At 37.6% G+C, this 11,765-nt stretch overlaps 1 long non-coding RNA gene across 1 annotated transcript; it reads right to left on the bottom strand.

Annotated features, from left to right (window-relative positions):
- Positions 1-3,942: 3,942 nt before the first annotated feature.
- Positions 3,943-7,969, bottom strand: LOC127468343 (uncharacterized). The gene is made up of 3 exons (XR_007903529.1): positions 7,677-7,969; positions 4,543-4,717; positions 3,943-4,132 (listed from the first exon to the last, which is right to left on the bottom strand). It is a non-coding gene; the product is annotated as an uncharacterized LOC127468343 (long non-coding RNA).
- Positions 7,970-11,765: the final 3,796 nt, after the last annotated feature.

Below are 11,765 nucleotides of genomic sequence, written 5' to 3'. Positions count from 1 at the left end.
GTAACAACTCTATTTTTTTTCAGGGAATAATTTAGTGGTTTTTAACTCATATAAGAAAAATCTAGGAAGATCCTTTTTGAAATAATCTGTCTGTGCTTTCCTGGCACTGTAATGGAATTAAACATCACCCTCCTCATGCATTATAACCCCTGCATTCCAAACTAATATGAAAGAACATGATGCAAATTTTAGGTGAAATATTTTTCTTTCTGTGCCTCAAGGCCATTCCAGCTTGCTTCTTCACTCTGGTGGCAGTGCAATACTCAAACACCCAGTGTGCTCGTGCAGGGAATGCAATGCAGCAGTTACCTCTTTTCGCAGCTCTGCAATATTCCTCTTTTTTTTTTTTTCTGTATTTCTGAAAGTGCTATCTAAGCACATTTTCCCAGAGAGATCAATAGCTGCTTCATGTGTGTAAACTGATGAGTCTGGTTTACAAGAAAGATATGATAAACTCTGGAATTGCTGATATGGACAAATTCATTAAGATAACAGTCTGTTTATTTAATCTTATTGATGTGTTGTAGTTATAGATCACCTATTATTATAGCAATTCATTTCTGTTTCTATTCAGGTGATTTTTATCATTAGTTTTGTCCCTACACAGATGGCTCTAAATCACTTCTCTCGAGATTTAGAGATATTTCAGATTTAAAAAACAAAATGCTTCTGTCAGCTACAATGATAAAGATGAAAATAAATAGCTGGAGTCCATTGGCCAATAGTGTGAGGTCTTCAAGAAAAGCACTAGAATAAATCAGCAGGATGGAAAAGCCCTCGGGTGATCCTGTTGAAGACTAAATTATGGACTTTGTAGCTTCAGAGCTGACTGTTGGGATAATGGAGCTGTAATCTCCAGCCTGTTGGCTCATACTCCTCCAGCCCAGGAGAGGTGACAAATCACTGGGATCAAGGGGCCCTCTTGGGGCTCCTGTGAGATGTGCTTGGGATGGAAATCCCCTTTGTGGGGAAGACAGAACAGTTGAAGTTGTAATTAGCTCAGTGCAAAACTTGTGTCTCCATCTGGCAGAGATGCACTTTGGGTACAGAACTTCTGGCACAACTTTTAAGCTGTGTTAAGTTTGTTTAATCTTGCACTGTGGTGCAATTCACTCTCTTAGACGGAAAACGTTTTTTTTTACTGCTTATGAAACTTTATGAGAAAGTCAGGGTCTTAGATTATGTCTTTCTTGAGTTTAATATTCTGTTTATACAGTAAATGCAAAATATGAAGGATGGTTCCAATGCTTTTATTGTGCAGTTAAAACCTACATTAAAAAAATCTGTTTCTACTACATCACAGTGTGTAGCTCTTCAGCATAACTGTTTTTATAGTTACAAAGTCACTTTCCAAAATTTTATATGTGTAAATAGCTGGCAGTACAGAGATACCTTCAGACCAAATAGGAAAATGTAATTGATGTTGTATTAAAACAAGTAATTTGTTCAAGTAGCCTGGATTATATTTTCATTGCTTAGATGATGCATATTTGTCTTTAAACATGCACCAATGTTCAAGCATTTTGAATGGAAATGAATGAGAGCTGATGGAATTTCATGGTATGGCAGAAAATATTTCTATGTATAGCACTTTCACAGATGTATTACCTAAAAGCACAGACCACTTCTTTTTTTTTTTTAATTTTTTTTTAAATTTTCTTAATTTGTCCATTTTTAATTTTGGTAGCAGTCTCTGGAAGCAGTAGTCCAATCCTGTTGTTTGGGTGTTAGTTTTTTGCTTTTCTGAAAGGTTTTGATTATAACCATTCATGAAATTACTTGAGCATCAGGCACTTGGATATAAGGATAGAAGTTGATATTCCAGATGGCGTCTCCTCAGAATTTTATTGTCTGGTTTATTGTTTTATTTAGTTATTCAGCCTTGCTTGGTCTTTCTTTTTTTTTTTTTTCTTTTTTTGTTCTGATAAGATGTGACAGATGCTGATTCATCTGAAGTGCTGATTCTGATTTAGTTATTGCCTGCGTTCTCCCAGGGAAAGTTTAACTTTATAGGAATTATTTTGAATAAGATATTAAAGGAATGATAACACTGTATTGTCAGTGAAAGCCAAAATAGTACCTAGGTAAGCAAGGGTTCTTATTTTTAGTGATACATTCAAAACCTGTTGGCTGGTTATGTTGAACATTTAGGCAGTAAAAGTGATAACACAATAAAATGTAATTGTTCAGGTTTTTGCTGCCTTCCTGGGTAGTTTAGTAGGAGCAGTTTGAATCTGCACAGAACAGCCAGAATAGCTGATATCTTCAGCTATTTTCTGCTTTGCAAAAAGAAGTGATGAAATCATTCATGTTGTGCTGAACTTTTATAATGAACTCTGAGGCATAGACAGACTTGCTACTGGTGCTGGACAGAGTTCTGCTCTTCAGTTTAGAGACATCTAAAATTCAGTCCTAAACTGGGCTCTGTTCTTGGATTTAGCAGTAGCATTAATCTTGAAGTAATGTGGTTTGTTGTTGGTTTGTTTTTCTATTCAGGTAGGAATGCAAATCAGGAGCAGCTGGCACCCCTTGGCTCCCCAGGCACGCAAATCCATGTGCCCTTACAGGCTCACGAAGAATTCTGTCAGGTAAGAACTGAGTCTGACAAATGTTGGAAAATTGGAAGGGTAACTGCAAGTTATCAGGGCAAATTATGAAAATGTAAAGGGGTACCCTGGGCCAGACCCTGTTCCCCAGAGAGCTTCACTGGGGCAGTGCACACATAAGCTTGGTCTGTGCTGCCCTGAAGGTGGGAGCAGACGTGGGCAGGGCAGACCCACCTGTCTCAGCAAAGGTACCCATGTCTGTCACTTTGACATCATAGGTGTTTTTATTCTATTGATTTTTTCAAGAAATGAGAAAGACTTGAAATTTACTGTGAATTAAGATGACAGCCCATGTTTTCTCTTTATTGCCCTCTCATGACTACTTCCCAGGGAGAGTAATTTAGGCATGGAGCAATGGGAGTTGTGATGGTGGAGTCAGGCTGGCAGAGAATATAATACACCTAACATAGGATATGTTGTGGTGTCTCACATGAATTCTTTGGGGAATGAGTTGAGTTGAAGCTTAAATTTTGATTTGACAGCATTGTATTTAAACAAATAAACAGTGGCAAAAACTTTTGTATTCCTACACTGATTCATGATTCAAAACAGAGCCAGTATCCCAGAGGATATTACACTAACACTAGCAGAGAAAATAGGGCATCAAAACTGTTGGCTCCAGAGCAGCAGGAAGCTGATTGATTTCCCCTCATCCCTTCAGAAACCTGGATTAGAGTAGCTGTACAACAGACAAATCAACAAAAATAATGGCACTTCTGACAGTATTGCAACCTTTTATTAGCTCCACCTGCACCACTTGACATTCACAACTCCTGGTAGAAAATGTGGGATAGCATTCAAAGTACAGAGTCTCCAGTAGACTCTGGTGTGCCATGAAATTATGGAAGTACTTCCCCAAGCAATTTTTAATCGTATAGAGCTTTTCCCCTGAGGATGGGAGAGACAGAACTGAGATTTGAGTGACATTTCAGCCACCTGATGTCATAGGGATGAAATCTGAGTCTTCAAAAGAGCTCTAGGAACATGTGGTGGCAGAGGTGCTCCAACCCTTGAATCATCTTCATGGCCTCCTCTGGACTCTCTCCAACAGGTCCACCTCCTTTTTATGTTGGGGACCCTAGAGCTGGATGATGCACCTGTAGGTGGGGTCTCACAAGAGCAGCATAGAGGGGCAGAATCCCCTCCCTCCTGCTGCCCACACTGCTTGGGATGCAGCCCAGGACAGTGTTGGTTTTCTGGGCTGAGAGTGCACAAGGATGGGTTGTGTTGAGCTTCTCCTCCACCAGCACCCCCCAAGTCCTTCCCCTCATGGCTACTCTCATTCCACTGGCTGAGAACAGTGAGCTGTCCATCCAAATCTTTCAATATGTTGGATCTGAATGTTTAAATAAAACATCACAATTAAGCTTGAGAATATATTAAGTCTGTAAGGAGAAGCAGAGGGAAGTTATCCACATTTTCCTTTTGGTGTTATAGAGTGCTACAGCCGTTTCAATTTGCACTGAGCAAAAAATAACTCACTATAGGGGTTTCACAAACTCTTCTCAGTTTCTATCACTATCATACTAAGAGAAGAAGTAAGAAATAAAAAATAATAGTAAGTTTAATGTAAAAATAGAAGTGAGTAGTATTGAAATCGCTGGTTTAATATGCTTTTTACCCTCATATAAGTACGAGTAGATTTGGACTGATCTGATCCAATTTATAAATACAAATAGCAGCAAAATTTCAGGACTGATTCTTAAATGAACTTCTGTATTGAAATTTTATGCCAGCTTTTGTTTACTCTTCTATCAGTGCAATATCAGCTGACATTGAGTTAGTAATAACAAAAAAAGAAATTGACTGCTCTCCATTGATACAGAATTAAAATTGGAAGAAAGTAAACCCCTAAAATTATACTCAAGCGACAGCTCCAAACCTAAATATAAGAAAGCTTTTTTTAAGATAGAATAAAAATTTATTTCCTTCATACCTACTAATCACAGAATTTTGTGTAACTTCAAGTGTCTGAATGACTGGCATTGTGCAGAAATTAAAATGAATACTAGGCTGAAGTCTGTTCAGTTTAGCAGATGGGGGATTTGGAGGATGCTGGTACTTCGGAAAGTATGTGGTCCTTGGGAGATTTGTTCTTCAGCATAATTTTTCTATGGAACAAAAACTCTAATTTAAATAACTCTATAGACACATAATTTTAGTTTATAAACTACACTTTGAATTTCTGTAAAAGAATACCACCTAGCTTGCCATGACACCCTTTCATACTGAAAAGAGAATTGTTAATCTGGACTACTAAATTTCTGGTCTTTAGAGGGAAGCTTCAAGAACAGTAGTTTGATCAAAACACTCTCAGTTCTGTTTATGAATCTGGGAATATGCATCAGCTGAATTGTGTCTGTGCTTTTAATATTAATGGAAACAACAATAAGAATCTGCATAGACACAGAGGGATCAGTGTATACAGATCTCTCAAAACATAAAATAGAGACACAAGGTAGGAGAAGGAATTCAGAACCATCCTTCTCTTCTGCATTGTTTTTTATGCCAGTATCTTGATTTGCACTGCCAGGGGGATTAGGAACGGCACGCAGGAAAAAGCATGCTCAGTTTCTAGGGAGTAGTACACTTTCTGGTTTCAAATTAGTCAACTATTTATGAAGAGCATATTTGATAAAGCCCAGTGAAATCTGACTAGAAATGTCATTGATGTTTTCCTCAACTTTTTGACCAGCATAACCTAAGTGGAACTTTCAATAGGATTTTATTCTTCTAAACTGTGAATTAAATGAAAGATGTGATCTCAGAAACCTGATTCACTAATTAAAAATCTATCTTGTTCAGGTCATCCATCAACCGTGATTTTGTTGAATAATTGATGTCAGACTTTTAAATCCTTCCTTTTTTTTTTTTTTTTTTTTAAGTTTAGCAAGAAGCCAAAACAGTATTACTATGAAATGATCCCAGCTTCTATTAACAGGATCAACAGATTGCTGAGAGCTAATGCAGTAACAGCACCAGAACTAAAAGAGGATGTATCTATCAGTTGATTTTTTTGATTGCTGGCAGTACATGTGAAATGGACTATTCACTTATTGCTGGCAAGCTAACAACAGACTGGTGCCAAGATAATACAACTAAACTGGCTGGATCAGCCAGACATTCATTTTTTTCTGAAGTTTGGAAAGCAAACCCCTGACCAGTATTGTTTATTAGAGCCACTTCCTCCAAGTGCTGCTCTAGATTCTTCCCTTTCAGCTGCATGTTGCCAGAGCATTCTTGCTGTTGAAGTGGTCAGCTTGCTCTAACAGCTGTGGGTGCTGTTTTGCCTTTGGGGGGTTTTGAACTCAGCAGATCCAGCACTAGGTGATTTTACAGCATGGGACATGAAAAGACTTTTTTTTCCCCTTTCCATATGATCCTGACTGGTGAGCGTGTTGCTCTCTAGAACCACCATTTCCGTCTCTCTCCCCAGTCTGTGGTTAAAGCAATTAAAGCACTTTTTTGCCCTTGTACCACATTCAAATACTATGCCTAGCCAATAAGGGCTTAGTCAATTAAATTGATTAGAGTTTATAATGGAAGATATGTTGGCCCTTGTTACCAAATATATCTCATCTAAGTATGCAGACTGCCAGAAAAGGCATTTTTGCTGGTTCATTGAGTATGAGAAATTTGCAATAGAAAATGCATTGTTGTAGCACTTTTTCTTTCCACATGCAAGTCAAACATTTTTTCACAGATTCAGAGCATGCTTCAGATAACATCTGAAAAAACTGCTAATGTAAAACTTGTTTTTTCTGCTGAATCCCTGGAAAAACTTTCTAGTCTGTGTTAGCATAAAGGGAGCTATTACTGTTACATATGGATCCCTGATTTAAGTAAGATGTATAGCAAGGAGTAAATAAGGGTCTGATACATGGCAGACAGGGATGGTGAGGTTTGTGGTGAGGGAGCTGAAAGTACTATTTCTGGGGTTTGTTCATGAGAAACAGAGCAAATGATCTCTGGACTCTGAGCTGCACCACCAGTTTGATGACGGGACACTGGACTTGGTGATCAAGTGTGATTTGCCATAATATTTGTCCATGGAACTTTGTTCATCTCTCACAAAGCCTTTGTTGTGGAGTAGCTTCAACACAGTGAGCAAGTGGGTTCCACCTTAAAGTTCATGGTTCAAAGTTATTGCTGTATCCCAGGGAATTATTGCTTCCCTTCTCTACTTCCTCCTTCATTCAGGCAAGCACAGGGGTTCAAAGGGGAACAGCAGTGCTGTGAAGGGGATGAGAGAGGGTGAAAGGAGCACTAATACCTCATACCAGTCACAGGGAAAGACTTATTTGCTTCCCTCTGCCTAAGCCCATCCAACAGTTAACTCATCCATCTGGAGTTTGGTCATATAAGAAGATTGGGCTGTATGTCTTCCATGAAAGTTGTAATCTGCTTATGTCTTGTTGTTTGACTTCTAATTTAGTTTTCTTTTTCTTTGTGCTAAAAAAAGTTAATTGCTCTTTTACTGCAAGTTCTCTCGATTAATAAGGCAGAAAAATCACAACATAATGTCTGGAGTATTGCATTTTCCTCCCAGAGGCAACAGCAGTGTCACAAGCACAGGGCTGTACCCTTGCAGTCTAAGTACCTAGGGAAAAGGGAAGCCAGCAAGCTGGGAATTTTTGCTTAAAAACAAATTGAATGAGTGAATAAAGAAAATCATTAAGGCTTCATCTATAAATACTCTCTAATTTAAATTCACATCGGCATGAAATTTTAAAGATTTATTTCCATAATTTGAAGTAAAAGGTATTTGTTTTAGGGGTGATTAATTCACACATTGCCTTATGGGTAAGGGAAAATTGCAGGATCAGGGTAGTATAAATTAAGGGTTGGAGTACATGTACTAAAAGTGTGAGAAAAGATTTTAGTCAAGGTTTTTTCCTGGTTCCTTTTTCTTATTAGCATAGAAGTTGTAAAATTTCCTGATTCATTAGCAGTAAACAGGTACTGGTTTTATCACCATAATAAATGAAATTATCATCTCAATTGTTTAAAAAAATTACCCATACCAGGAAAACAGTGGAAAGGAATAAAGGAACAGAATGAATTTATTACCTGTTTTAGAGTAGAAAGCAGTTAGAACACCTTCTTCAAGAAAAGAAAAATATTTTAAGGTATGATCATGCTGAAACTTAGTAAATATTATGTATAACAGCTAGAGCTCAGGCACCAGAGTCCTTTGCCCAGACATGATCCTCTGAATCCATCAGAGCAGCTCTACTGCTCCTGCTGACCAGAAAATGGGGTTGTTTGGGTGAGTTATGAGGGGACAGCTGCTGATGGCAGATGTCTGTGCAGGGGCAGAGCTGTGCAAGCTCAGGTTTCGTTTATGAGGCGATCACTTTGGAGCATTTGGGCATGTGGGGGACAATTCCTATCCTGCAGCCTTTCTTTGTGACATGCTGGCCTGTGTCTGACTCTCTAATAACTTTTAGAACGTTCAGTGTTCTTCATAATTTTTTAAATAAATTAAATTTAAGGGTTTCTTTTAAAGGTTTCTTTCTTTCCTTTGTTATTGACAAGTTACCTGATTTCTGTGCAAGGCTGTTTAGTGATTAGAATGGAAAGCACATAAAAATGCTTTTTTCAGGTACTAAAGACAATTGCAGCACCTTGACTATCTTCTGTCCTTTGTCACTCCCTGGGTCCAACCCAGCTTCAAGGCCTTGTTTCCATGGAGGCAATGCTAGTTATTAGAGATATTTCTTCTACAAACAGACTCGTGAATTCTCATGCCTTTGGTTCAAGCTTTATAGTTTTAAGCCTTATCTGGAGCTTTTATGTTCCATCTTCTTTGATCTTTTGCCAGAAGGTTTTCTGTTGCAGACTAAGGTTATGATGTTTGCATGTTTTACTTCTCCATTCCTCTGTGAACAGCAAACAAGAGATGAAAACCCTACATCAGAGTTCCTTCTTTCAGGCAGCAACATTACAGGTTCTTGATCATGGACAAAGCGTGTTTTTGTTTGATTACTCTTATTATTTGCACATTTTTTAAGCATGAATATAAACTGGGAGATACCTTAGGTTCATCCATTGCTCTCGCTCAGGGCAAACCAGAATTGTGGGAGGCTTGAACTAGGAATATGTTTCTCTGTGAACTGTTTTCCCCATGAATTTTATTGATTTGTCCTTTTTTGTTTGTTTTTCTGTAAAGGTCTAACATTTTTGCAGTTTGGGTAGAGGGCTGCAGTGTGTATTTTCAGGCCAGAATACCCTCTCTGATTAACAAGTCACCTGCTGCCACAATATTTCACCCATTTTACCTCTTTGAGTTGCTGGAATTGTATACATCAGTTCTGTTGCCAGAATCAAAGAATTCCAAGAGACTTTTAGGTTTTGACAGACGGGAATCTGCCATTGCTTCTGATAAACTGTTGCAATGGCTAATTATCCCTCTGTGCTTATTTTAGCTTTCCTTCATTCACCACTCTTTCTGCACTACGGAGGCTTCATGCTGTGGGTTTTCTTCCTGAAAATGTGCTTTATATATCCTGTTCTGGGCATCATTCATTTTTTCCTGATAAACTAAACAAGTTGAACTGTTTAAGCCTCTTTCTGTAAAGTGTTCTAATTACCATAAAACCATGACTGTTGTTCTTGGCATTCTCTTTTCTGTACCAATCACGATCAAGTGAATTGTGCAGAAGAGGTTTTTCAGATGAGCATTCTTTTTTTTCTCAGAATTTTCTGAACTTTTCCTTATGGAGGGAGGCCCAATAAGTCTTTGACAATAACTTCAAAAATTTTAATAGATATTTTTCTTCATAGGTTGCAATTTGATGGTGGAGAACTGTCAATTTTTTAGTTGAAAGAGAAAAATCTGTCTCTAAAATTAATAGTTATTTTGAAATTGAAACTTAAAACCAATAAACATTTTGAAAACAAACAAGGTTTAGAATGAAAAGACTTATCAGAAAAACATATAAAGATATGGGTATGTATGCAGTTACCTTGTTAAGTAATTGGAAGCAACTGTTCTCTTTGTTCACTGTAGTTAAAACACAGAGTATAGAGACCTTGGATTTCAATAGGATAAGTTAGGATACATTGTGAAAACCTTCAATAATAAGTAAAGTTAAGTACTAGAATGAATTTTCAATAGAGATTATGTAATTTCTGTTACTGGAAGATTTGTCAGAAATGGTTAAGTACAGTTGACCGTGGTTTGGGTTTGGGGAGTGAGGGAGCAGATGGCATTGAAGATACTTTCAGTATTTCTTTCAAATTTTTTTGGACCATAGATATTTCTGCAGAATTCTGTGAGTCTGTGGTCCCTTCAAAGCCAATGTCTTCCATTGAATTCACTGAGTGGGAAGTTGAAACTTGAAGCTATCAAACAACCTGGTGACCTGAAGTTAATTAGATGCTCTTACCCCCTGAACATTCAAAGGTAGTGCATAGAGCAGATGATTTTCTCTTTCCCTAAATCGTCTGAAGCTGTTTTGGGGCAGATGGAGGGATTAGGTAGGATACTTAGGTATGTGCCAGTCCTAATTTTTTAGTTCTAAGATTTTAAAGTTTGATTCTGAACAGTCTCATACATAAGTCTTGTAAAAAATAAACTTCAGTAAAGAATGCTATGAGTCCTGAGGAATGTAAAGCCCTGGCACGTCTTTTTGCATTTTTGCAGATTCCAGTCATAAGTGTTATTAGATATTTGTCTTGCCACATTATATCTGTATCTCCTTTGAGCCTCAAATTCCTCTTACACTCAGTGTAGAATAACACTTTTCTGCCTCTTTAGAACAGCAAAACCGTATTCCTTTCCATTCAGGTGGCCTTAATTCCTTCAGGCTCTCCATTAGCAGAAAGACAGTTGTTTTAATAAAAAGAAGCACTTAAGACTCCCCAGTATCATTTAAGGTGACCAAGAGAAGAGAGATTGAGTTTTGGGTGGGGTAGGCAAGGCAAGAATAGGACCTAAGCTCCTGCTATGAGCTTGTCTCACTAATAGGTGTAGCAGAAAAGGTTTTTCTGAATTGAATGTCTCAGGGTTGTGTGAATGCTTTGAATGGGGAGACGTTGTACAGGCCTCTCTTACATTTTGCTCTGCTGAATAATCACTGCCATGATGCATTGACTTCTGAACCATTTTTTTTCAAAGTGAGCTTTATTGGCTAAACCTGAGTTTTCTCAAATAACTGTGAAAGCTTCTTTGTGCTTCAGTTTCCTTTCATTTCCAAAATTAGAATGTTAATTGCCTGCCTCAAAGTATCTGTGTAGCAAACCGAGATCCTTTTAATACAGTTACCTAAGCTCTGATGTATCCAACCAGCATAATGGCAAAGGTGTGAAACTGTTCCTACAGAGGGTTTGGGGGCTGACTTTCTAAAACTGTTCAAGTGACACGTACAAGGATTGTCATGTTTTTGCTTTGAAAATACAGCCTCGAGGTGATATAAGGATTAAAAAAAATGGGGTCTGGAAATTTCTTAGGATTCTTAAAGGTTTGGCTTTGTAAGTGAAAAGCAGATTTTTTTTTTTTAATAATAATTAGTATATAACTAGATAATTATTTACTCTCTACTAGCCATGATGATGATTTACTCTCTACTGGTATATAACTAGTGATAACCAGTCCTGTGTTTGAGGAAGAGGAAGTTACCAAGGTAAGTTCACATAAGGATACTCAGCTTCAGACAGCCTTTTATAATCAGATTTTGGAATGTATTTATGTACTTAAGACTGAAGAGAAGTCCATAGCAGGATTTCTAGAAGCCTCCAGGCACATTCTCTGAGTAGGATTAGGTGATTTTATGTTTGGCTCTAACCTTAGAAAAGCAGGATATGCAGTTCAGTTGTGGCTTCAGAACAAGTTAATTTAAACTTGGTTACTTGACCATCATAGTTGTCTTTGTAAATGATATTTTACCTGTTGTGAGCTAAAATATGTCATATTAACCCTGAGTTTGAGTCTTAAACAAAAATATTTTGTCTAACATCTGGATGGGTTTGGAGCTTAGATATAGAGATTTATAATGACTTGGCTGCTAAATGCTATCTTGATTACATTCGGTTGAGCATCCTTGGAAAATAGGATGCACATGACCTGTACTACGTTTTTATTGATAACATATACTGAGAAAATGGTCTCCAAATATTCTCTGATAACACTTATTCAAATTTGTTGTTATTACTCCA

The sequence above is a fragment of the Manacus candei genome, unplaced genomic scaffold (assembly GCF_025592945.1).
Source record: "Manacus candei isolate 608988 ecotype Guabito, Panama unplaced genomic scaffold, ASM2559294v1 h1tg000015l, whole genome shotgun sequence".
NCBI lineage: Eukaryota > Metazoa > Chordata > Aves > Passeriformes > Pipridae > Manacus > Manacus candei.
Note: the sequence above shows the minus strand (reverse complement) of the source record. Positions and strands in the feature narration are given on the sequence as shown.